A 26,555-nucleotide genomic window follows, 5' to 3' on the forward strand; every position below is an offset into this window, starting at 1 on the left:
CAGTAATAACTAAAAAAGCAAAGCCATTATTTTACTTACCTTCCTGGGTCTGTGACAGCTCTAAGCTGTCATTGGCTAGTTTACACCACATGATCCAAGGTTACCTCAGTTCATTTGTCTACAATGTACTGAGGTAACCGGCAGGGCGTAATTTGCTGCAGTCGGGATAAAAGGTCGCTGCAGAAGTGTTTTTTTTCCTAAAAATTATTAAACTGTGACCTGATCAATAATAGGAGAAATGGGTCCCAGTGCTCATGTGGGGGGCAGGGGAGGGAATGTGAATGGGGTAGCACTGAGTATTTCTTTTAGGTTAAGTTCACGTAAATCTCATCCACATACAGCAAAAAGAAAAACCTCTGTAAAAACGTTCATAAATTGACCTTCAGTGCGTTTTTTTTAATCCGCAGCATGTCAGTTTATGCTGCAGAATTGCTGGTTTTCTGTTGCAGGTTTTCCCCATTGAATTCATTGGGACGAAAAAGCTACAACAATTAGCACATGTTGCGATTTTTGCGGCAGAATAGCTGCGTTATCGGGGTGTCAGCACTAAAAGTGCCTAGGGAAGCACCAACTCCAAACACGGCCCTGTCGACAACCTGTGTCTGATGCTCTCTAGATGGCAGTCTCTATACTGTTTATGGATTTACAGGACAACAGTTGTTTGATTTCCATGCAGTCCTGTAAGTTTATCATTGGATTGCTCCTATTTTTTAAAGGGGAACAATTCTGAATATATTAAGGAATTGGTGTTTTCTGATATATTGGCATAGGTTCACCAAACAGTACCCCCATTTAAAGAAAACCATTGGAAATTAAATGTTATGCTCCTGAACCCAACCTAGTCACCTTTCTAATCAGATCCATAACTTGAAGCTCTTGGGCACCAATGTAAAACCTGTAAGAGGTCCCCCAACCTACTATGTGCCAATAATGCTCGCGTCTTATATGGAAAAAGGGTGTTTGGGCCTCCTTAGGCACCAGGGCTGAGTGTGACTGCCACCTCTGTACCCCAGGGGCAACACAACATTTTGTAAAGGCAGGGGTTCACATCCATACTTGCATGGTAAATGAATACGCTCATACAAAAATCACACATATATACATACATTAACACAAACACACGTATATCTAATAAATATACTCACTGACACATCCACACACCTTCTCTGTTAGATTTCTCCGACAGAGGCAGTGGGCACATCAACACAGGATTGCTCCAGCCAGCAGTGATGTGGAGGCACTGGAGCTCTCCCTCCCTTTTCCTCTCTGACCCAATTGTCCTCTGCATGTTTGCTGATAAAGGGTAGACATCCTCCATAATGTTCATTTTTAAGCATAGGATGGCAGACAGCATTACATACATACTGTCCAATGTACTACATGTCGAGGAGGAGGGAAGGCACAAAGGTAGGCTTTAATTCCATAACCCCCTTTGTGAATGCCCCTGCTGCACCCCGTATAGCTACACTACTGTTCATAATCCTGCTCTATATTTTTATTTCCCATAAAAAGGTATATAACTTATTTAAATAACTTTCATCAATCATACAGGTCTCCCATGCCCGAATGCATTGGGGCAGTGTTATTACGTGGAGATCGGGGGAAGTGGTGAGATCCTGTGCAAGGAAGAAGATCTATAAACAATATCTAGATGGGACAAGAAGTTGCTCAGACAACAGAAGATCCATATGTTGTCACCCGGTGCAGGCGTGGACTGTTGCGATGCAACTGCCCAAGCAAATTCCAGTGGATAGCTTACTATAAGAAAGATAGAAGAAAAAGTATTGGCTTCAGACATGAGATTTATTAAAAGTTTACATTGGAAAGCCTGCTTTTTAACAGAGTTTTCCTTTAAGAAATAATAATGAGAATTTCTAGTATATGACTCTATTAATAATAATCTTAATTACACTGATTAGAATATAATTTTTAATGACATAATTACAAATGTATATTTGTCTCTTTTTCTTACACGTTGCTTTTCTATATTTTCATATTCACAGCTGTCAGTGACCCAGATTTGCTGTTAGTTTATCAACAGAGCAAGCAGCACCTGCTGCGGCGGCGGCGGCAATCACTTCCATGAGGCTGTTATGTCAAAATGAGTAAGAACTGGAATTAAAGGAGAACTCCAATACTATCAGCTCCTCTGGTTAGTTTAGTGTCTAGTGCCTAATGTAACCCTACAAATTATTTTGAAAAAACAATCACTCTTAGTAGAAGGCGCTCCTGCGCTTGTGTGGAAGATTGAGCCAAATCCCCAGTTGAGGCACAATATCTCAGTAAATAGAAAATATGAAATTTATTTCTTTAAAAAAGACATGTGTAATAAACAGCATATGTCTCAATGGTGGTCCAAAAAGCTACGCATTTCGACCCCAGGCTAAGCTCTTCATCAGGCTTGTCTACACTTCCCAGAGATGCGTCCATGGTCCAGTACTGTACAAATCATAGGAGATCCCACAGCAAGAATCATATTAGTAGTGATTCCCACCACACACTGCACTTTTTTACCCTGCCATTTGTGGTGATAGAAAGTTTGAAAGGACCACTCCCAATCTATACATAACATGAGCAGGCCCATTTTAAATATCATCATCATCATTTTTGTTGTTATAATTGCAGACCTAGGACATATAATCAGTCTAATATTTGTGGATTAACACATAAAAATAGACCCTAGTGGAAAATAAGGGCACTCTGGTGGTCCAGTTCAACCCTGAAGCTTGTGTTGGCAGTATTGCTCTCAGGACTGCTCAAGCGAGTATGCCAACATTATGGTGCCTATGGAGAGGGGAGTCAACCATGCAGAAGTTCACGCTGGCCATGGAAAAGGTATATGTGATCAACCTGAGCTGGGATCCTTGCTCTCCATGAACCCGTGGCAGCCTTTATGGTACACACTGTCTACCCTTGTCACAGTTCTCTGAGTACAGATGTAATGCAATTCTATCTTTTACGTCTAATGATGTGACTCTTTCCCAAATCATCTAGTCCTGCTGTCCCATGTTAATCTGCCATTACATTCACTTCTGACTAGTGTAGGTACCCAATGGGTGGGAATTTTCCTTAACTATGTTCTACATGTTTAGACTCTTAGGGTATGTTCACACGACAGCGCAAAATACGTCTGAAATTACAGAGCTGTTTTCAGGCGAAAACAGCTCCTGAATTTCAGACGTAATTGCTCATACTCGCGTTTTTCGCTGCGTCCATTACGGACGTAATTGGAACTGTTTTTCAATGGAGTCAATGAATAACGGCTCCAATTACGTCCCAAGAAGTGTCCTGATCTTTTGACAGCAACGCGTAAAATGACAGGTCGTTGGCACAGTACATTGTAAAACCCATTGAAAGTAATGGGCAGATGTTTGTCGGCGTAATGGAGCCGTTTTTTCAGACGTAATTGGGGGGCGTAAAACGCCCGAATTACGTCTGAAACTTGGTCATGTGAACATACCCTTAGGCCTCATGCACACTGTAATACAATGCCCATATATACTGCTAGAGGCCGATACTGGTACTCATTTTATAAGGTGGCACACAGATGTTTTCCATGGAATCCAGGAGAATAAAATTATGGCATACTTCATCTCATGCTTCATTACAGAAATGCTTTTATGGAAGAAGACTATGGCATACAGAGTGCCTACAAGTCCGTAATAAGCACCTATAGAGACTCTATATGGAGTTGAACAGGCTAGGTGCACAGATTCTTGCTTTGCATGATCCCTCATAGAAAAACCTGAATTGCCAGCCATTTTTGGGTGGAAAAAGGGCTCTCTCACCCCTGGCCAGGGCCATATAATAGAGAGGGTGCAAAGAGCATGGGCCTCCACCACTGACCCATAATGTCCAAGCCAGTTCATTTGATGGGGCCCAGTATTTTCTAGTTTTGCCTCTTGCAGTCACTCTTTATATGGGTAGTCTATACACTGCTCCCCTCTGGGATCCCCATCTCTTAAACCAGGGACCCTAATGGCCATTCATGTGTGTCACTCTCTCTTTTGAGCTAGGTAAAAACAAAAAACTAAAACACAGCGGAAAACACAGTGCACATAGTGCATCAAACAACACAATTATAAGGTGAAAAGAAGTGTAGTCAATTATGCTGACCTGATGGAGTTGCGCTAGAAGCACAACATCCACTGGAGCGATGTATAATATGCCCGGGTCCGGCTGTAGATCCAGATAAGTCGCATCTTGGGTTCCAGTCCGGATAAAGACTTATCCAGAGATATCACAAGAAGAAATGTGGAAAAACAACCGAATATTAACCCTGGCACAGTGTGGAGTCTACGACATTCTTATCTCCGTCATGGATAAAGGTAACTGTTCTCAAGAGTAATTCCAAGGGTATTTTATTTGCACATAAAAACAACACGTTTCATTGCCAGACCAAGTACTTGCCTGATGAAGATTCTGATAAGTAACTCGTAGACTCCACACTGTGCCAGGGTGAATATTCAGTTGTTTTTCTACCCTTCTTCTTTTGACATATACAGAAGTTGCTGGCTTGGCTGTCCCCATAAATCCAATAGACTTGCGGTGAGGGCCACATGCATGTGTGGCCACTTCTCCTATATGTGGCTTGGCTGCAATAGAGGGTCAGGTTGGGTCTCGGTGGTCCCACCAATCTTAATCCAGATCTACTTCTGCACTTTATATTGTAAAGTTTTGTACAAATGAATGTTTTGCTTGTCAGTGCTGAACTGTGTATAGAGTAAAAATATCTGTAACTAGATCTAAATATAGTTCTGCAGCTCCAGTATAGTGATTAGCACTTTCACAGACAGTTGTAAAAAGCCAAAATTAGAAATAGAAACATTATTAACACTACAGGCAAAAGTAGCAACGGAAAAGTATGTAAATTGATCTGAAGTCATCAGGTTATACATAAAACACAGTTGTGTATTTTCTGTGCTCTCCTCTTGCTTTACTCTAAGAGACAAATGGTTTCCAATGGAGTCTCCTTTGCAGGTTTATGTTCATTTTGAGATGTAGCATGTGCAATTGTCACCACTTGTGTGTTGTATTATCTCTCCCAATGGGGTGCTGACTGGTGACAGTAATGATGTAGATCAGGATTCATCTGAATATCATTAAAGGAACGACTAGTTCTGTGTTTATCCCACCTCCAGTACATGTGTTCCTTTGGTCCTGTACATGGCAGGTTGTCATGCCCCTCCCCTTATCATTATACACTCACTGATGGAAAATACTATAACTAAGAACAAGGTATAGAAATATTTGACCTTTTTCTTTCTGGGTGAAATAATTCTACTTAATTTAGCACTCTTAGATCCTATTTTCGCGGCATTTGACGCGGATTTTGTGAATCAATGGTAAAGAGCGCCGTTAGTACACATCGCGGGAAAAAAAAAAGGATTAGGACAATACTTTTAGCGTAAAATGCACCGAAAACATGCCTAATGTTCCCATAGTCAATTCGAGTCCTAATTATGCACCAAAAAAGTGCAATAAGCATGCACAAAACACATGAAAAAAAGTCAAAAACGTGCCAAAAACGCCTGTATTATAAAAATCGCTTTACAAAAACACTAGCGTATTTGACACGTTTACACATCATATTTTTTGAGCGCTGTGTGAACATGCCCTTACAACTAATGTCATTGACTTATGTAAATAAATAGTACAATGGAAAGTTATGAAACTTTCTAATATACTTTGTGTTTCGATTTCTCACTATTTTCAAATCCTATCTCCCCAATTTTGAGCAGACTTACTGTATATTATTCCCCAATTAAATGGTCGAAAATAGGAATATATTCTACGTCACAATTTAAGAAGACGTGAATATCTTAACAACCAATCAGATTAGCATATTTCTTCTTGCAACATACAACTCACAGCTGGTAACTTACTGGTTAATATGGTCAACATATGCACTTTTTGTTTGCACCTTAATTTATAAACATCTTTACACTCTACATATTAACATTGCATAGTCAGTACATTGTGTAATAATTTATGAAAGATAGTAATCAAGTGACGGAGCAAAGAATAGTAAGTAATGCAGTAGAGATGCCGTCAGTTGTTGCCTCTTGAACTGGTACCAGCCAGGGGCATAGCTAGGAAAGCCTGCGCCCCATAGTACATTTTTGACTGGGCCCCCCTCCCCCTCCCCTCGGTGCCACACACATACCCTCTTATAGATGGTGCCCCCCCTGTAGATTGTGCGATACAGCCCCCCCTGTAGATTGTGCGATACAGCCCCCCCTGTAGATTCTGGCATACAGCCCCTCCTGTAGATAATGCCATACAGCCCCCCTTGTAGATAGTGCCATACAGCCCCTCACCTGCCCCTTGTAGACAGTGCACCTGCCTCCCCTTGTAGATAGTGCCCCCACCTCCTCCTTGTAGATAATGCCCTCCACCTACCCCATGTAGACTGTGCCCCCACCTCCCCATTGTAGACAGTTCCCCCAACTCCCCCTTGTAGATAGTGCCATACAAACCCACACCTCCCCATTGTAGATAGTGCCTCCCCTTTGTAGATAGTGACCCCCACCTCCCCCTTGTAGATAGTGTGTTACAGCCCCCCACCTCTCCCTTGTAGACAGTGCCATACAGCCCCCCTCTCCCTTGTAGACAGTGCCCCCTGTAGATTGTGCACTACAGCCCCCCTGTAGACTGTGCGATACAGCCCCCCTGTGGATTCTGGCATACAGTCCCTCCTGTAAATAGTGCCATACAGCCCCCACCTCCCTCTTGTAGACAGTGCCCCCACCTCCCCCTTGTAGATAGTGCCATACAACCCCCTTCTCCCCCTTGAAGACAGTGCCATACAGCCCCCCACCTCCCTCTTGTAGATAATGCCCCCACCTCCCCATGTCGACTGTGCCCCCACCTCCCCCTTGTAGACAGTGCCCCCAACTCACCCTTGTAGATGGTACCATAAAGCCCACACCTCCCCCTTGTAGATAGTGCCTCCCCTTTGTAGATAGTCACCCCCACCTCCCCCTTGTAGATAGTGCCATACAGCCCCCACCTCTCCATTGTAGACAGTGCCATACAGCCCCCACCTCTCCCTTGTAGACAGTGCTATACAGCCCTCCACCACTCCCTTGTAGACAGTGCCCCCACCTCTCCCTTGTAGATATTGCCATTCAGCCCCCACCTCTCCCTTGTAGATACTGCCATTCCGCCCCCACCTCTCCCTTGTAGGCAGTGCCCTCACCACCCCTTGTAGATATTGCCATAAAGCCCCCACCTCCCCCTTGAAGACAGTGCCATACAGCCCTCCACCACTCCCTTGTAGACAGTGCCCCCACCTTTCCCTTGTAGATACTGCCATTCAGCTCCCCACCTCTTCCTTGTAGGCAGTGCCCTCACCACCACCTTGAAGATATTGCCATAAAGCCCCCACCTCCCCCTTGAAGACAGTGCCATACAGTCTCCACCTCTCCCTTGTAGACAGTATCTCCCACCTCCCCCTTGTAGATAGTGCCATACAGCCAACTACCTCTCCCTTGTAGACAGTATCTCCCACCTCCCCCTTGTAGATAGTGCCATACAGCCAACTACCTCTCCCTTGTAGACAGTGCCATATAGCCCACCACCTCCCCCTTGTAGATAGGGCCAAACAGCCCCCCACCTCCCCCTTGTAGATATTGCCATACAGCCCCCCACCTCCCCCTTGTAGACAGTACCCCCCAAACAAATAAAACAAAAAACTTGCTCACGTATATGCCCTGTTCCTACAACGAATGAATCTGCTCCACAGCGCCGACGGGAAACTTGCGTAGACCAGTGCGATCCAGTGACATCATCACACCAGTCTGTGTAGGGATCCTCCATTTACTGCGCCTGTAGCCTAGTAAATGGCAGAGTAGGGAGGTGCCTCCCTGTTCTGCCATAGTGTTCAACAGTATCTGCATCCTAAAAATGCAGATGCTATTGAATTTGGCATCGCTACCACTGTAGCAGCCTAAGCGGCTGTTAGCCGTGTCACCCTCATGCCGCAAGCTTCTTAGCAGCCGATGTGGCTGCTAAAGCGGTAGTTACGCCACTGGTACCAGCTTTATATGCAACCTGACATTAAATGAACCTCAAACATAGCATTTTTGGCACAAAACCATGTTGTGAACCTTTGCTATGTGTAGTGGTTACTAAATTGGATTATAAGGTAATTGCTAGGTTTAATAGGTTCCTTGATTTTCCATGGCTGACCGCTGACCATAGAAGCATATTTCGTTAATGCATCTCAATGCTCCTCTCTTTGTGGTGCAACATCCCTCCTCTGTTATTAGAGGAGGAAAATGACACCACATGGAAGGTAATGTGGAAATTCAATGATGTAGAGTTCTTCGGTGTCAGGTCTCCAAATAAGGGGGGCTTAGGACATGATGCTTCAAAAGAGCACAGAACATTATGGCGCCATTATCATTATACAGTATTTACATCTCATGAGCCTGTAGGCACAGATTGTCTGGTCACACGTTAAGTCATGTATGGTTTGAAGATACGCTCTTACACAATAAAGCAGAACATTGCAGTGTGTTCCTCATAACACCTAGCACCATCCTCCTCCCACTCCGGCAACACTGTGATCACTTAATAAGCATATAATACGTTTTATTTACATATGAATTTACACTGTCCAGTATATGCATATATAAATTCTACTTTTAGCAGGTGCCCTTGCCCCAGGGCCGCCTATAGGCACAAGCCTACTGTGCCTATGGGTGAATCCAGCACTGTGGAGGGGGGTAATTATTTTGATAGTATTGTATAGGCAGATGAGGGTTCCTCAGTCTGGTATGTAGTTGTTTTAGAGTTCCGTGGAATAAAGAACCTTTGAGAAGCACGGCTTAGTGAATACCTGGGTTTAGTCTATATCGCCATTAGAATACATTCTTACATATAAATCTGCACAAATATGTATTTAATTTAGCAGAGGAAAGACAAGCAATATTCTGCAATACTGTTTTGCTATATTTCTAAATTACCTACATTGCCTCGTTCTAGTCTCTAGTTATAGTCTTGTTCCCGTTATCTCTCTGTGTCTCATTTTGCTTTTTCTCCACTTCCTCTATAGCTCTCTCTCATCTTCCCCTTTTTCTCAAATGCTGTCAGTCTTGTCTCCTCGCTCTCTCTGTGATGATATTTTAAATCTGCCCTATTATATCACAGAAGACATATTTTTTTTTACCTTAGAGCATGTATTTCTCTAAATCTGCTGGTGTCATAAAAAAGACAGTACAGATCTAGGATGAAAGTGGGTACAGGGGGCTCGGCACCCACAGATCAGCAAAGACAAGTGACATTGAATTGGCATTTAGCTGTCTCTGTCTCCTGCTGGCAGAACAAACAGTACCGTGTTCCTGAAAACCTTACACTTGTCCTATCAAAGACTCTTCCCAGCTAGGAATGGGTTTGATCATGTATACACTTTTGATAAGAGCGCTTTTTGAGACTGTTAGCTACCGACTAATCCAGACATTGGGGTCAACATTAATGAAAGTTTTAGTTTTAGTGTAGAAAATTGTTGATAAAATATCTCTTCTGAGTACTGTAGAGAGATGGAGAAAAATGATCATAAAATAAATAAATCAACCCAAGAGACTGTATATAAAAATGTAGCGCAATATCTATCTATCTATCTATCTATCTATCTATCTATCTATCTACATGCATACACTCATCAGCCATTACATTAAAACCACTTGCCTAATATTGTAAAGGTCCACATCATGCCGCCAAGACAGTTTTGACCCATTGAGACGTGGACCCAACAACACAAGTTTTCCCACCTTGAACATTTATGGAATGTCCACAGGTGGTGACTTCCTGACAAAGTGGTCAGGAGTTACGGAAACAGCCGAGCTTGCTTAGAAAAGGCTGTTTCTGTAACTCCCATAAAAGTCAATAGGAATTATGGAACCAGCATAGCACAGGGTACTACACTGTTTCCGTAACTCCCATTTACTTCTATGGAAGTTCCATAAACAGTGTAGCTCATCGTGCTCAAGTGTTTTCGTAACTCCCGACCACCAAATCAGGAAGTGGCCGGGAAGCAGCTGAAGACGAGCAAGGTAGAACCGGGATCAGGGGGCCCTATTCTAGAGATAGGTGCGGGTGCCAGAGGTGGGTCCCGCATCTATCTGACATTTATGGCATATCCTCAGCTAGCTTGGCTGTTGTCGTAACTCTCAACCAGGTAGTGGCCAGAAAGCAGCGGGAGCCGAGCAAGGTAGGGCCAGAATCAGGGAGCCCCGTTCTAGAGATAGGTGCGGTTCCCAGAGGTAAGACCCACATCTATTGGATATTTATGGCATATTCTGTGAATATTCCATAAATGTCCAAGATGGGAAAATTCCTTTAAGTCTTGTAAGTTATGAGGTCGGGCCTCCATAGATCAGACTTTCCCATCACATCTCACAGATACTTGATCATATTGAGATCTGGGGAGTTTGGAGGCCAAGTCAACACTTTTAATTCCTTGTCATGTTCCTCAAAACATTCATGAACAATTTTTGCAGTGTGGCATGCACATTATCCTCCTGAAAGAGGCCACTGTCATTAGGGAATACTGTTCCCATCAAGGGGTGCACTTGGACTGCAAAAATGTTTAGGTAGTTGGTACATGTCAACGTTTTATCCACATGGAAACCTATGGTATCCCAGCAGAACATTGTCTAGAGTATCACACAGCCTCCACATAGTGCGTCCTGGTGCCATCATTACCTGTTTGAGTAAGATATTTATAGAGAACCTGTCACCTGCCCAAAAAACTGCAGCTGACATCTCCGTTAGATTGCAGGTGCCTCACAGATTCTGCCCGCTTTTAATTTTTTTTTCTTCTAGCCCCCACCGTTGCTGAGATATCGGTGCCAGTAGTTTTGGTGCCCCATATGCAAATAATGCCTTTGACTGTCAGGTAGGCGGGTAACACCTGTCACTTGATAAGGGGTAACCGCCCACTTGACAGTCAAAGGTCTCATTTACAGATCGGACACCAGAACTAACGGCACCAACATCTCAGGAATGGTGGGGGCTAGAAGGAAAGGATAAAAAACATCAGAATCTGTGAGGCCCACAATCTAAGGCCGGATTCACACAAACGCGGCGTTTTGCGCACGCAAAAGGTCCATAACAGCTCTGTGTGTTAGCAGTATATGATGCGTGGCTGCGTGATTTTCGCGCAGCCACCATCATTATGACACTCTGTTTGTATGTTTGTAAACAGTAAAGCACGTGGTGCTTTTCTGTTTTCATTCATAGTTTTGACTACTGTAGCGCGCATCGTGAGCGGCATACGGAAGTGCTTCCGTGTGCAGTTTTCACGCACCCATTTACTTCAATGGGTGCGTGATGCGCGAAAAACGGGCAAATATAGGACTTGTCGTGAGTTTTACGCAGCGGACATACGCTGCATGAAAATCACGGACAGTCTGAACGGCCCCATTGACTAACATAGGTCCGTGCGAGGCGCGTGAAAATCCCGCGCGTTGCACGGACGTATTATACGTTCGTCTGAATAAGCCCTTACTGAGATGTCAACTGCATTTTTTTCGGGCTGGTGAAAGGTCCTCTTTAATTTACTTTAGCTATCTCTCTCAATGTCTCTGTATCTATCATTTCTTTCTGTCAGTGGGGAAAGGGCTGCAACAATTCAAGTCTCCATCTATTCTGCCCCATGTTGAAATGAATGAGGCGACCAAATAGCGGAAAGCAGCCATTTTTAAATTCTATATGAGAAACCTGAATTTACATACTGAAGTACAGATCCTGAGTGGTCTATAAGTAGATCACTGAAGGTACACCATAAATGGCCAAACCAATAAATTAATCCATTACTTAAACTTAGTTTTGGAGAGAGGACAAATGTTGATGAATTTTCTTTTTTGGAATTGGCTGCATTTTTATAATAACAAACCAAATGTATGAATATGTTATAACTCCGAATTAAAAAATCTCAAGCTACTGCTGAATCGTCAATGGGAGTCCTAATTGTGCACCAAAAAACAAGCAAAAAGCGCGCACAAAACGTGTCAAAAACACGTGCAAAACGCGTAAAAAAGTCTGTGTTTTAAAAAGTGCTTCACACGAAACGCTAGTGCATTTGACACATTTACACGTCAGGTTTTTTTTAGCGCCGTGTGAACACGCCATTTTCCTGTCTGTCTTCCATAGCATTATCTATTAACATTTGTCTTTGGGGTTTACTGTGCACCCAACCTTCCAGTCCTGAGCTCATTCTAGAAATAAGAATAAAATTAGTGAATCAGCAGAGATTAAAGTGACATGTCCTCCTGATATATGATCCTTTCTTACAAAGAATGTAATCTATAGTAAATCAGCTCAGTGTGTAATTCACACCGCTGGGAACCTTTAATTAACCAGGAACATGGGGCTGACTGTGATGTATCTGAAGGATTTTCATGGGTACCTTTAGGGATGGTTTACAAGCGCGCAGGAAGGAAAATCCATTTAAATGCCACCTTCGTGTGTCATTGCTATAGAGTCAGATTCTTATGTCTGGTTAACCCAACTCTCTCTGTTGGACACACATCTGGTGCTAAATGTATGTGATCTTGAGGGAGGGATTGTAAGGGCACGTTCAGACGTGGCAGAGTTTTTCCGCTGCAAATGTTGGTGCAGATTTTGTTCAATTACAATTGCCACAGATTTCAGTTTTAGCATTGCAAAGGCTGAAATCCGCAGTAAAATTCCGCTTCTTCTCCGCAACAGACAGCGCATGCTGCGGACTGAAAATTCCGCACCGCACCCTATTGTCCGCAGCGGAGTTTTCTGCAACGTCTGAACTAAGTTTCCTAAAGATGGATAGAAACAAATGTAAACAACGGCCGCTGGAGAATTCCACTGCGGACTGTCCGCATCGGAATTCCACAGCAATTCCGCCACGTGTGAATGTGCCCTAAAGGTGTTTAGTTATATTGTTGTTTTTGTTTTATTCTCAAAGGAGTTTTCCTACGAGGGAGATTTATGACATATCCAGAGGATATGTCATACATGTCAGATAGATGCAGGTCTCACCTCTGGGACCCGCACCTATTTCTAGAACAAGGCCCACTAAACCCCGTTCTAGCTCTCTGTATTCCGGCTGATTTCCGACCATGAAGGAGAAAACAGTGTAACTCGCTGAGCTACGCGGTTTCAGTAAGCCCCATAGAACTGAATGGTAGTTACGGCAACAGAATAGCTCAGGGAGTTACGATGTTTCCATGTAATAAGGAAGAGGCCGGGAGTCAGCGTAAGCACAAAAACCTAGAACGGGGTTTAGGGGCCCCGTTCTACAGATAAGTGCGGGTCCCAGAGGTGGAATCCGCATCTATCTTAAATTTATGATTAATTGTGAGACCCCGTCTAAAACCACAAAATGCCCTAATAGGGATTGTCTAAAACATATAAACCCCTTACCATCTACACTAAAGAAATAGCAACAAAAAATGTTTAATCCCAAGTTACACAGCATTGCTGGTCGCATACCACCAGTTACATAGCAACATAGGAGCTCTGATTGTCTGACCACTGTCCATCAGCATGATTGGGTTAGGCTCTGTTCACACTGCTATTAAAGCTCAGTTTTTTAACATAGCCATGACATGTATTATGGTTCCATTTTTTACATCCAGTTTTTGCAGGCAAGTATATTGCTCAAGACTATTATTCTTGCCATAAAAATCTCTGTAACCTGATAGAATGTAACCTATCACCAGTGTGAACAAAGTTTAAAGGGAATGTGTCGCTAGAATTTTTTTTTTGTTGTTGTTAAACTGTTAGTATATAAATGATTAGACATTGTTCTATTTTTTTTAATTTTTTCACAAGTCAGGAAATATTATAAATTAGATTCTAATTTATAACATTTCCATGTGCTGGTCACTAGAGGGAGCAATTCCCAAAATTGCAGCATTGGCATGTGGTAAAGCAACCTCATTGCTTTATGCTGGAAAATTAGAGAAGACACACTCGCTCTAGTGTACTCAAACAATCCCACCTCCTTTATCCTGGCTAGTGCCAGGAGAAAGGAGGGGGTTGAATGTTCAAACCTCCTACACTGTGTGCTGCCATTTTTTTAGCGAATGCACAGCGTAGGAGGATTAGATACAGTGGTAATCAGACAGTATAACACGAACATACACACACATCACATACACAAACATAACTTACCTGCTCCTGCCGTCGCTGCTGCTGCCTCCGCTCCCTCCGCTCCTAGTCCTTGCTTCTGAACATATGGACGGAAGCCGCGACCGGAAGTAGTCATCTTACTGTCCGGCCATGGCTTCCGGTTCACATGAAAATGGCGCCGGATGTCGCTCTGCCGAAGACCTTCCTTTTGGACTGTGTGGGAGCGGCGCATGCGCCGTTCCCACACAGACGGAGTATAGTATAGTGAATGGAACGGCTGCCGTTCGCATTCTCTATGGGGATGTATGTGCCGTATTCCATCTCTGTATGTGTCGTTAATCGGCACACAGAGATGAAAAAAAATGTCAGCCCCCATAGAGAAGTAAAAGAAAGAAAAAAGTACAAAACAAAAACACAAATAAATAAAATTTATTATAATGACATACTAAAAGCAATAACATATAAAAAAAAATTTTTTCCGTGAAACCTTCCCTTTCCCAGTTCAGTAAACCCTTTTTCATATACTGTATTAGGGAATTCTGAGTTAATAGAGAGTGGGGCCCCTGTTAAGGACCCTCATCTCTTGCCCAGAGTGGAGATCAGCTACAAAGAGCATCTTTAGCTCTGGAGGACCTGTCTTGTTCTGCATTACACAGACATCCAATTGATTTGAATGGGCACTGTGTAATACTTAATTTCCCCTGTGGTGGCACTACAGGCAAATTGACCACTTACTGCTAAGTTTCCCCACAGATAACAGTTGATTGCAGGGGACACTTTGTGATCAGCTTATTGTCAAGGGACTCTTCTCAATATTACGGGGTTGTCAGAATAATGGTCATGTAATGTGCTTTCGTTCAAATTAATAATTAGGGTGTTCATGCAGCTTATAACGTATGACTTTTTTTTTTTTAGTATTTTCTTTCTTAAAACTAGTTTCTTAATTTATCTTATCAGAAATGTCATTCATATGAAAAATTAGCATGGAAACACTAGGAAGACAATTTACCTATACAAGTTTTTTGAATTTGGGAGATAATGTGGAGAATTAGGATAGAATCCAAGCAAACAGTATGGAAAATTGCAAGCTCCATGCAGCTGCTGCTATGTTCATATTTAAACCTATAACCTTACGGCTGTTCATGGAAGATCTTTTGTTACCCTATCATGGCCTCTGCACTGCCAGTCTTTATATATATATATATATTTCTTTAGTAGCCTTGGGCAGAGAACATAATAATCCATATTGTAAACCAAGCAACAGTACTCAATGTCAAGCAGCGGCTGCAAAAGCAAACACAATTTTAGGGTTTAAGAGAGAGAAAATTTTGTGAACCCAATGTAATATTGCCCTTCTATAAGTCCCTTGTAAGACCACATCTAGAATATGGAATTCAGTTTTTGGTTTTTAACAAGTATAAATATATGTGTGTGGTCTATACAAAGAAATGGCACATGATTTATTTATTCCAAGAACTGCACAAAGGATTGGGGGACATTATTTACCTGTGGAGGAAAGGCAATTCATACATTAATAAAAGAAAGGGTTCTTTACAGTTAGAGCAGTTAAACTTTGAAGTGTCCTATCCCAAGAGCTAGACTATTCATTTTTATGGAGGTCACTTGTCCTGCTGGCATATTTTTATATTTTAGGAGGTAACTGAAGATCCTGGAAGAAACTTGCATAAAGACTGGAGACCATACAATATAGAATATGTGATCCCTCATCAGTATGGATGTCGTATATCATGTCTGAGATTTGAATACATCCCATGGGCTGCATCCACGTTCCCCTCTGTATACTCTCATCTCTTTTTTTTTTTTATGGTGGTTGCGTTGTTTTCATCATCGGTCTTATTGAGCAAAATTGCTGTAATTAAATGAGAACAATAGAGAGGAAATGACAGCGGCAGAGATATCAGACAATTGTGGCATTTAGTGGGGGTTAGGGCATTGTAAAACTTGGCTTTAGTTTCAAATTGAACTTATCCACTTGCAAAAGCAAAAAGAAACATGTTTTATTTAGCGATGTGTAATAGCAACAGAGCTGTTTTCATGCCGTTAGAAGAAGGCATTAGAGACAGCAGGAAATACACAGAACACTTTAGCAGCCCATAAACAGGACCCGTACTGGCTACTAAACCATGAATGATAAACTTCTTTCAATTGACAAAGTCATTCCAGTGAATCTCTTAATCTTAACAATTATCAGGACGGTGTTGATGCATAAATGCAGCAAATATGCAAGAAAACAACCTCGCAATTTTATAGACAGATGCCTTTATAAATAAAACAAGGACAATAGAATTTATGTAGAAATTTGGGGACACAATTTGTGAAAAACATATGTTTATAAATCGATAATCCTTTATGGGGTGCACGGTACCAAACTGGGGTTATTAATACTTAGAGTACGAACACATACAGCGTGTTCTGGGCAGATGCGCTGCGTCAAGCTGTGCAGCGTATCCGCCCTGAGCACCGCAGGGAATGCAGTCCGAAAAATCGCACCACATTAAACCCTTCATACTTACCCCCTCCCTCTTCTCTGCTCGCAGTCCGGCCTCCTGGGATGACATTGCAGGCCATGTGACCACTGCCGCCTGTGATTGGCTGCAGCAGTCACATGGGAAGAAACGTCATCCCAGGAGGCCGGATTGGAGAAGAAGCAGGAACTCTGGGTAAGTATAACTTTATTTTATTTTTTCTTACTTGCGATTTTTGCGGTGGAATCATTGTGATTCCTGCTGCAAATGTCGCAACACACACGACTTTGTTGCGGGTTTAAGAACTCCATTCAATTAAATGGGAAAACCCGCAACAGAAGAGCTGCAATTTCGCAGCATTAATTGACATGATGCAGTAGAAGAAACCGCAGCATTTCTCTGCAGTGTGGGGATGAGATTTGTTGAAATGTCACCCACACTGCTGCTACCGTAATACGCTGCGGATTTTCCGCAATGAATACGTTGCTGAAAATCCACGGGATTTACTCCATGTGTGTTCGTACCCTCATAGGGGTAGCCCATCAAGGATGCAGTGACAATAGGAATGCAAAAATTGACTTGAAGATTGTGTTGGATTTGACTGTATGTTTGCACCCATATTCCATTTTTTTTAATTTAATTTACTAATTTATAAAATGGTAAGTCATATCTTTTTGTAATATTCACAAATTTAAATTCTGCTCGCAATTCTTTCTTATACCAATGAGGGAGGCTCCTATCTCTGCATAGTCTCTTAGTATAACCCATGAATGAGTCCTGTGTCGTGAATCCATGGTCTTACTGAATAGGACTAGACTTGGCGTTGGTCACGTCAATCATGCTCATCATGTGACTCAAGAATTCAATTAGTAACACAGACGGGTTTAGTCCTATGCAGTTAGTCCATGGTAGCGCTACACCGGACACATCCAGTCGCCTAATTTTCTGCAGTTTTTTTTTTAGGTATTCTTGATCTATTGCTAAATTTTAAACTCATATATATTAGAAAATCCCTTATTCCCTTATTAATAAATCAATTAATAAATTAATTAAATTAATAAAACTAAAAAAATGAATATCCCTTCAAATTGAATTTCCATTTTGGAACTATTGTAATTGTTAGGGAATTGCATAACTATCTGATGTCTTATATAATGTTATTTTTAAAATACCTTTACAATGGGGGTGATTCAAATAATAAGGAGGAATTCCACTCCTCTGCCCTGTACATACGGATAACGGCACAATTTATGGAAGGTTATATTCTGTCAATGAAGCCCTCAGCGGGGTTATACCAAAGTGCTATTACTCCATTGATACAATGCATGCATCCATAAATGGGTCCTGTACTCCGGTGACAGCTGCCGCAGGGCAGAGTTGAGGAGTTTTATTTCCCTGAGGCCATGTAGAGTAATTATGAGTTATTCCCACTTGGAAAGTAAGAGATTGCAGAATTGTTATATCAGAGATTACTGTTAATATACGGTAGTTCTCCAAGACAAAGTAGAACTTTAATTTTAAGATGCATTTGATATATTACTACCAAATCTTCTGTCCAGTGTTTCCATTAATCTGTTCCCAAGGGGGCTGGAAAACATATTTTAAGTAGAGATATCCTTCATACCTTGGTATTGGTTGGAGACGGTACCTCTCCTCCCTAGGTCTTTCTTATTAGAGGAAGGGGGGAGTTTTCCTTATCCATGACGGGTCTGATCTGTATTGGTAAGGTGAGTAGAGGTGGAGTCAGTAATAATTTGGAGAATCGCTCATCCCTAAGGCCCCATGCACACAACTGTAGTTTTTATCTGTAATTATGGATAATCTGTGGAATTATTAATTTCTATAGGCCACTAAGACCTTTCCGTTTATTTACGGATGTGTGTCCGGACCGTAGAAATGATCAGAAAAATATAGAACATGTCCTGTTCCTGTCCGCAAATGCGGTATGGACTCGCCCATAGAAGTCTATGGGCACGCGCAAAATCGGGATCGGCTACAGATGTGAATCCGTAGACATCCGTAATTGCGGAAGCGTTGCTGTGCAATGGCAGGGAATTCCCCAAGAAAATGGCACCTGAGCGACATGAGGGGTTCTAAGCCCAATCTCCAGACAAAAATAGCAGAATTTTTACGTTTTGGATCAATAATTGCTTTAAATGAGTATATATAACAGCCAAGAAAAAGCTGCGACAAACTCCTAATTTCATGTACAACAGTGGTAGTCACTATTATAAGATGAAATGTTATAACTGACCTGGGAATATACTGGATCTGCTGATTGTGAAAAAGAAAACATAAAAAATAATACTGTCTACCGGCATATTGTGGAAGGGTTCTGTCACGAAGCGGGTAGTGGACCCACTAGGCCGTGCCGCCGTAGCGGGGAGGCAGCTGGCCAAACAACAGGACACCCCAGAAATACAATGTCCCGCACAAGGGTACCTGGATAGTCCAGACGGTGGCCGCAGCTCTGGCACAGATGGAGATGGGTGCAGCAGATAGTGCCAAACGTGGCGGATGACACAGAAGCCGCAAGTTGCGCCAGACGTGGCGGATTCCTCCAGACGTGGCAGATGACACAGAACGTGGCGGATTCCTCCGGACGTGGCAGATGACACAGGACGTGGTGGATTCCTCCAGACGTGGCAGATGACACAGAACGTGGCGGATTCCTCCGGACGTGGCAGATGACACAGGACGTGGTGAATTCCTCCGGATGTGGCAGATGACACAGGACGTGGCACGACTTGATACTAAGGAACAGCACGGGAAACAGGAACGGGGAACAAGGCACGGGTCACAACAGGAACGGGAAAGACTAAGGGACCATTTGCAAGACACACTGGGAAAACTAACAACGCTCAGGCAAGGATTAGAAGGCCAGGGGCCTTTTTATAGACCAGGAAATCGTGGCAGTTGATGATGATGACTTCCTCCTATTTGCGCACGCTGGCCCTTTAAGGCCGGCACGAGCGTGCGCGCGCACCCTACGGGACACAGCCGAATGGAGCGGAAGTGAGCGCTGGCGTCTCCTAGGAAGGAGATAGGGACCAGCGCTCACAGATCCATGGCTGCGGACGTCGGGAGGTGAGTAAATCTGACGGCCCGCGGCCATGGACGCTACAGGTTCACATCAATTTTAGAGGTTGGATTTAATCAATCATTCCTGACACTATTATGTTGTGTTTTATGTATTATTTATGTTGTGTATCTTTGTATCTCGTAACCTCAATCCAGAACAATAATTTCAATTTGTAGACAAGTCTATTTCAGCCTTTTAGGTCTCATCCAAACAGGAGCCAGTGTACCTATGGGACAATAGAGCCTCGTTGGACATCTATTTTTCCTTAAAGGCTATGAAAACCTTTGAAAGGCAAATGCATTTATTTTTTTATTTTTTTAAATAAAAATGTCAGTCACTGTGATTGGTGCAACTTTATAATTACTCTTTATTAAAAATTATTTTTACTTTGTAAGATACAGATGCTCTGAATTCTCTATACAGAGCAGCTGTATCTAGCGCTATTCACTGAATCCGTCAGTCCCGCGGACCTGACAGATTTAGTTGCAGCGGGTCCTGCGTGCACGTGTAAACTATCACATCTAAGTTATAAACTTATAAACTTAGATCTAGTTACAAAGTTATAAACTTTGATGCGTTCGTTTACAGGTGGATCCTGCGTGTCAGAAACACGCAGGACCTGCTGTCACTGAACCCGTCAGGTCCGCATCTGATCGCCTGGGGTTTCAGCTGCTGATCAGCTGATCTATATTTGGGAGAAAATCTATTTGCATATGTATCCCAGGGTGCACTGCATGATATATCCCTAATTCATACTGATTCTCCCTAAGGAACGTCAGTATTTCATTTTAGCAACTTTTACAATTTAGCAAATTTCACATTTTATAAAGTCTTAAGAAAACAGTCTATATATCTGCCCCGCTTACAATTTTCTCTTGTAGTATTTAGTCATTAGACATGGTTAAGATTTTACAAGTTCATTTCTGTATGCTGTGGGGGTGTGACAAATGCAACACATATAACCGCTCTACTGCTCATTTTTCGTGCGAGTTATTCCATTTTGACAACAATTTAAACATCCAATTCATTTTAGCGCTAATTTTGGAAACTCTAATTAACTGCTGACTAATGATCCATAGATCTGTTTTTGGTAAAGGATTGTTTTAAGTCTTGAGGTAAAAATGGAAATTAACAGAGATATTTACAGCTTACCATCCAGCAAACTTCAAAAATGCTCTTGTGATAAAAGCCATCTACCATATAAAGTATATACAAAAAAAAAATATTAAATGCCATTTTAAATGACTGGCTCAAGGCCTCTAAGGAGGAAGCATTTTACTAGAAGAGGAATGACGACCTTTGGGGTTTGGGTAAGGGATGGCTTTTTCATTTAAGGTTCTTGGGCTATGGACATGATCGCCGTAAAGCTGGGCTCCCACGGGTCGGATACACTGTGTAAAAACAGAGGCGTAGCTAGGTTCTCCAGCACCTGGGGCAAAGATTCAGTTTGGCGCCCCCCCCCCACCACCAACCTCTTTCCCGACATCTCCTTCCCCCTCGCCGTGTTTGTTTTCTCTACCAATCGACGTGTCATTTCTTTTTATGTAACGCGAGCATAAAATTATTTGTACATTTCACAAGCAATATGGTTCTATACACAACACCAGAACCAAGCACAGTACATATATACAGCACCAGCACAAATACAGCTCAATTTACTGCAACCCCTGCTGTATAGGTGTGTACGGCGTAAAACTACAGCTCCCAGCATAGCCCGAACAATGGTAAGGATATGCTGGGAGATGCCGTTTCACAAAAAATAAATCCTATCATAATCACACCACCCATCATTTTGCTGCAGATCATACAGTGACTACAGTACTGATTAGAGGCAGAATGAACATTTACATTAAGTGACTCACCGGTGACGTCTCAGATTCTAGTTCTTTTTCTCCATTTGGTCCAGACCTCTATGATGACTTCTCCCGGTCACAGCCCATTTCTGAAGTTTGCCGCTCACATGTCTTCAGCTTCTCACTTTTCCAACATTTCTGCACCTATAAATAAATATAAAGTTATCATTATACCACACACTACGCCCCTAAATATAATAGCGCCATACACTGCACCTCTAATTATAATAGCACCATACACCGTGTCCCACACACACACTGTGCTCCCTGTAGATAGTGCCTGCCATAGAGCCCCTGTAGATAGTGCCCCCATATAGACCACCCCTGTATATAGTGTCCCACGAATAACTCCCCCTATAGTCCTCTACAGATAGCCCACCCCTGTATATAGCCCACCCCTGTATATAGAGCTCTACAGATAGCCCAACCATGTATGTAGCCCCCTGTAGATATAGCCCACCCCTGTATATAGTGCTCCACATATAGTCCACCCCTGTATATAGTGTTTCACAGATAGCCCACCCCTGTATATACCCCCCCCTTGTACATATAGTCCACCCCTGTATATAGTGCTCCACTAGATAGTCCACCCCTGTATATAGTGCTCCACAGATAGCCCACCCCTGTATATACTATATACAAGGGTGGGCTATCTGTGGAGCACTATATACAGGGGTGGACTATATGTACAAGGGGGCTATATACAGGGGTGGGCTTTCTGTGGAGCACTATAGGGGGGAGCTATTTGTGGGATACTATATACAGGGTGGGCTATATCTACAGGGGGACTATATACAGGGGTGGGCTATATCTACAGGGGTACTATATCTACAGGGGGACCATATCTACAGGGGGACCATATCTACAGGGGGACCATATCCACAGGGCTGGGCTATACACAGGGCTGGGATATACACAGGGGGGCTATATCTACAGGGGTGGGCTATACACAGGGGGGCTATATCTACAGGGGTGGGCTATAGATAGGGGAGCTATATACAGGGGTGGGCTATATACAGGGGGAATATATCTACAGGGGGCTATATCTACAGGGCTGGGCTATATACAGGGCGACTATATCTACAGGGGGGGCTATATACTGGGGTGAGCTATCTATGGAGCACCATATACAGGGGTGGGCTATATCTACAGGGGGCTATATACTATATAGCCCACCCCTGTATATGGTGCTCTATAGACAGCCCACTCCAGTATATAGCCCCCCTGTAGATATAGTCCCCCTGTATATAGTTCCCCTGTAGATATAGTCCCCCTGTATATAGCCCAGCAGATATAGTCCCCCTGTATATAGCCCAGCCCTGTAGATATAGTCCCCCTGTATATAGCCCAGCCCTGTAGATATAGTCCCCCTGTATATAGCCCCCCTGTAGATATAGTCCCCCTGTATATAGCCCCCCTGTAAATATAGTCCCACTGTATATAGCCCAGCCCTGTAGATATAGTCCCCCTGTATATAGTCCAGCCCTGTAGATATAGTCCCCCTGTATATAGCCCAGCCCTGTAGATATAGTCCCCCTGTATATAGCCCCCCTGTAGATATAGTCCCCCTGTATATAGCCCCCCTGTAGATATAGTCCCCCTGTATATAGCCCAGCAGATATAGTCCCCCTGTATATAGCCCACCCCTGTAGATATAGTCCCCCTGTATATAGCCCCCCCTGTAGATATAGCCCCCCTGTATATAGCCCCCCTGTAGATATAGTCCCCCTGTATATAGCCCAGCAGATATAGTCCCCCTGTATATAGCCCAGCCCTGTAGATATAGTCCCCCTGTATATAGCCCAGCCCTGTAGATATAGTCCCCCTGTAGATAGACACCCCCCGTAGATAAAGTCCCCCGTGTAGACAAAGTCCCCCCCGCAGATACAGCCACACTTCTATTACAATTAAAAAATAAATAAATTTCAAACTCACCTTATTCCCGCTCCCACGCCATCCGGCAGCCTGCTCTCTTCTGCGCAGGTCTCCAGGGGGTTGAACGCGGCGTCTATGAAAGGCGCTGATTGGCTGGGCAGGATGACTTTCCCTGTCAGTCAGTCAGCGCCTTTCATCGATAGAAGCGTCACTGGTACAAAAGGTACCAGTCGCTTCATTCGTGGAGAGGCGCTGAATGGCCGGGCACGGAACGTGCCCGGTCATTCATTGCTTCTAATTGTACCTGTGTCCTTGCGACACAGGTACAATTATAGTGCAGGAGGAGGGGGCGCTGGCGCCCCCCTCTGAACTGCGCCCGGGGCACATGCCCCGCTTGCCCCCCCTAGCTACGCCCCTGGTAAAAACTACGCAGCGCATGTGACCTGGAACCATCACAACAGCTGGGGTAAGTATGACCAATTTTTTTTTCTACGCTGCTTTCCGCAGCAAAAATTCTGGCTGAATTTTCGGACAGAATGTGCTGCGGTAAGCAGCGTAGAAAAAAAACTGGTCATACTTATCCCAGCTGTTGTGATGGTGACGCATCCCTCCTTTCCCTGTCCCTCCTTTCCCGTCTTGTCTGGCCTCCCTAGATGAAGCTACAACCCAGGTGACTGCTGCAGCCATCACATGGGATGAAACGTCATCACAAAGGGGCCGGACTGGAGGAAGAAGCAGGGCCTGGGTCACTATATACTTTTGTGGCGGAATTGATGCGATTCCGCCACAGAAGTCGCAACATTTGGCTTTCTGTTGCGGGTTTTGCACCCCCATTGAATTTATTGAGGAAAACCCGCAACAGAAAAGCAATGAAAAAGCAGCATAAATTGACATGATGCCGTTTTAAATTCCTCACCGCAGGTCACTTTATTAACGTTTACTCTGCGTTTTTTTTCTGCAGCGTGGGCACGAGATTTTCAAAATCTCATCCACTTTGCTGCTACTGTAAATTGTGAAGAATTTCCGCACAGAATTCCGTTGCGGAAATTCTGCAGCGTTTACGCTACATGGGAACCCAGACTAATTGTATCGAACCGCAGAATAAAGCTAATTTATCATTTTTACAGCACTGTGAACGGCATAAAAACGAAACCCAAAAAACAATGGCGGAATCACAGTTTTTTCCCATTTAATCCCACAAAGAGTTTTTCTTTTCAGTTTTCCAGTACATTATATGGTATATTAAATGGTGCCATTAAAAATGACAACTCGTCCTGCAAAAAAGCATGCCCTCATATGGCTATGTCAACTGAAAAATAAAAAACTTATGGCTTTTAGAAGGCAGGGAGGAAAAATCAAAAATTAAAAACCAAAAATTGTCTGCCTTTCCAAGGGGTTGAAGGGCAGACAACTGTGCAAAACTTGCCCCTCTGTTTGTTTGAAGATGACCAAATATGTTTCTATCCTTTCTGCCACCTTTGCCCCATTACACATATAGAAGGACACATAAAATTCCACTAATACATTTATCCATAAGATATACAGATGTAGCGATCTTTAAGTTCACATTTAACACGTTAACTACAAAGTGGAAAGAAACTTTAACTTGACTTTTTTAATGGTTTTCAATGTGTGTCTGACTGCAATTTCCACCAGTGATTATAGCTGATCTCTTTTGTTTTCAGAAGCTGGACATGTGGCCCGAGCCAAACTTTTTTCAAAAAAGGGGTGCCATGCTGAGACAACAATTCAGGTACCTTATCAAAACTGAAACATTATATGCGGTTGTATTCAAAGAAAAGGAAGAAAAGAGGCTGGCACTGCCCAATTCAGACACAGCGATGTACCTGCATGGAGATTACTTTTGGCATATAGTCATCTGCGGAGTCGGCTATATAGTTGCCCATGGGGTGCTCATCGACAAGTACAGCACGTTGAATATTTGAACCAAAAAAAAGTAGAAAAATCAAGGCACTCACCGGTGCTGACAAAAAAACTTCTTTATTTCATGATCATGGTCTGTTTGATATGGAGCAAGCCTATGGCCGTTTTGCGCTACCACACGCTTTTTCAAGGCCCTCCTATTATATGCAGTTGTACCCACCGAAACGGCTCCAAGAAATGCTCCAAGAAGTTATATGTCCTTGCATTTTTGAAGCCTTAGAAAACAAAACCAACTTTTTCAAAAAGTTAATTCTCATGAAGCGGAATGGATCATTACAGCTTATGATGGGAAGGGTTGGTGCCCCATATACACATTATTATGTGCGGCACGCTTTATCCAAATTGGCAGCTTGGTGGTTCAAGGGTACTCTTACTAATCAAAACAGACCATTTCTGGAGACAGGGGTCCTTTAAGTAATCAGCAGAAGTGGAGTAGTATATTCTCTATCTCTTCATTGCTTTTAGTAATTATAAAACTTTTCTACAGGTTTAGTATGACCAAGAATAAAGCATTTCTTAAAAATTGAGCAGCAGCTGATAAATAACATCTTCTCAAGTGTAAATGCCCACTTAAGAGTTTATTAGGATCACCGACGAGCCCAAAAAGCGAGCGCATTTATAGCATTTAATACAAGAAAACACATTGCCAGAGATGGATTACTTGATTGCACGTCTTTTGTTAAGATTATAAAGACTATAGAAAAAAGCTTGTGCTGTAGAAGAACATACTGCTTTGTGATTGGTAAGAAAAGGGCATTAGATCGCTGTATAAATGATATGCTGAAAATAACAACAATGCGACCTCTTTTATAAAATGTGCTGTATGCCACTGATTATTGTATATAGTTGTTCCCTCATTTCACAATCCCTCTTTTGTGATCATAGGCCATAAAGTACCATAAGTTAATAAACAGAAAGAATTTCTGCGTACGGTTCAAAAACTAGAACTGAATACAGATGGAGCAGTCTTTGGTACATATGAAATGAACACAAGGTACCAGTCCTAAAAATCCCAGATTTTACAGGAAAGTCCCGGGCTGCAAGCACTGCCCTACAGTTTTGGGAAGCCATTATTATTAGATTGCTAAAAAAGGAGATTTTGCCCAGAGTACCACCCCCACCCATTCTCCGTATTGATCCTAAAATATTTTTTCTTTTAACAATGCTTGAAGTTCAATTCTGATTATTTCATGTAGT

At 42.8% G+C, this 26,555-nt stretch overlaps 1 long non-coding RNA gene across 1 annotated transcript; it reads left to right on the forward strand.

Moving 5' to 3' along the window:
• The first annotated feature begins 19,605 nt into the window (after window positions 1-19,605).
• On the forward strand, window positions 19,606-26,191 carry LOC142658810 (uncharacterized). Its single transcript, XR_012850185.1, has 2 exons — window positions 19,606-19,749; window positions 25,100-26,191. It is a non-coding gene; the product is annotated as an uncharacterized LOC142658810 (long non-coding RNA).
• The last annotated feature ends 364 nt before the right edge of the window (window positions 26,192-26,555 follow it).

Source organism: Rhinoderma darwinii, chromosome 8 (genome assembly GCF_050947455.1).
Source record: "Rhinoderma darwinii isolate aRhiDar2 chromosome 8, aRhiDar2.hap1, whole genome shotgun sequence".
Taxonomy (NCBI): domain Eukaryota; kingdom Metazoa; phylum Chordata; class Amphibia; order Anura; family Rhinodermatidae; genus Rhinoderma; species Rhinoderma darwinii.